Below are 1,855 nucleotides of genomic sequence, written 5' to 3'. Positions count from 1 at the left end.
ATTGTAGATAATAATAAACCTTCAATGACATGACCATCTGGTGTAACCCATTTTGCAGGCATTTGCAAAGCTTGATGTAATTTAATTATATGTTCTTTTTCAAATCGAAAAAGAAAACGAAAGTTTTCTGGCGGAATGCTATTCATGTTGAATTTAACACACGTATATGAATAACGCTTTTCTGTTAACTCTTTTTGTATTAACTGATGCACTAAGTAGTTCTGTACATCTTCTGTATTGCCAAAAGTAGCCAAAATTTCTAAATTATTCATGGGCAAAATGAATCAATTTGCGTGACAGAAAGTCAGTTCTGCTTGTCAATGTAAGGTTCTAAGCCGTCAGCATAACTGTTACAATTTATACTTATAACTATAATTATAAATTATAATTGTAAGCATAAGGAAAACTTTATAAGAAAAGGTTTTCGCAAACATGCTAATGACTGCGATTCTGTTTAATCTTAATTATAACGATTGATATTATAACAATATCGTTATTTTTCTAGTTGTAACGATTGTCCTTCAGTTTTTGATATTCTAGTTAGTAACCTCGAATTTAACAATTTCGTTATTCCTTAGACTCTTAACGATATCTTTAATTAAATCAAGTGAAGTTAGGTTTTTTCCCATTTTTGTCGAAAGGAGCGGATACATAGTCACATCCTATTTCCATAGCGGCATTCATACGTTTGTCATTTTGGAATTTTTAAAAATGTTCATTTTTATTATGGAGAATAATCCAGAAAACAAACGCAAAAGGGAGAAAAAGTTAACACAGCACAAAAGGAAATAATTGTTAATTATTTAGAAGCGAACAAAATTCTGGTCTCCCCGAAAATTAATCCTAACGATATATGGAAGGTGGACGAAAAATGGGAGGCTTTAAAAACAAGCTTAAATGGGTGTTGATGTAATTCGTATTTAATCTAATTTTGTTATGTATTTAATAACCTTGTAGTAAGGAGTCTAATTTTATAATGTCTATGGTATTCGTAACTTACTTCTTCTGTGTACAAGTCGATGAATATAAAATATTTTATTTGGCTGGTTTTCTTGTCGAAAAATCTTAACAATGGGGTTGAGAATGGGGCAATAAAGGATGTGTCCCTTTGGAAAGCCGTAAGAATTTTTAATAATTGCATTATGACATTTAAATCATGCAATTTTTTTTCTAGACGATTGCAGATTGCAAATACAAAGTAAAAAAAAATTGCAAGAAGCCATAAAGATGGATTTAAAAAAACAGGCGATGGAGGCTATTCAGATAACGACCATATCTCAGAGATAATAGATTAATTAAACTTTATGGTGTGGTGTCTTTGATAGGTTCCACAGGAACTAGAACCAGAAGAAACTGGCGATGATGGCTCCCAAAGTACATCAGTACATCATGTAGTTGACGAAGTTAATCCAAACACATATAGAAATTAATTTGTGGAAATTGCTTTGATCAAACACCGGCAATAAGCGGCTTTAATCCCACCCATCCCGGCACATCCTCCAAAAAACCTATTTCAAACAACAAAGTACACATGTTGCAAAGAACAAACAGAAAGGGAAAGAAAAGTGCAAATAAATAAACTTGACGAGGCAGCATCAAAATACCTGAAATCGTCAGACAATATTGCAGAATCAATTGTAGCACTAAGTCAGTCTATCAATGGCCTTGCATCATCGTTCACAAAGATAGCGGAAGCAGTCGAAATATTAGCAACATCAATTCAATTAAAGTCAGATAGTTACAATTAATCACTCTTATTATTATTTAAGTTTGTTTTCCTTGTTACTTGGTGCTTTTGGCTTAAAAATAAATATAAATTAATAATACGTACTAACATTATTTTGTAACATAAAAA

The sequence above is a fragment of the Zophobas morio genome, unplaced genomic scaffold, assembly GCF_036711695.1.
Source record: "Zophobas morio isolate AGI-343-1 ecotype UQ-CSIRO unplaced genomic scaffold, CSIRO_AGI_Zmor_V1 ptg000058l, whole genome shotgun sequence".
Classification (NCBI taxonomy): domain Eukaryota; kingdom Metazoa; phylum Arthropoda; class Insecta; order Coleoptera; family Tenebrionidae; genus Zophobas; species Zophobas morio.
This window is presented reverse-complemented; position numbering follows the sequence as displayed.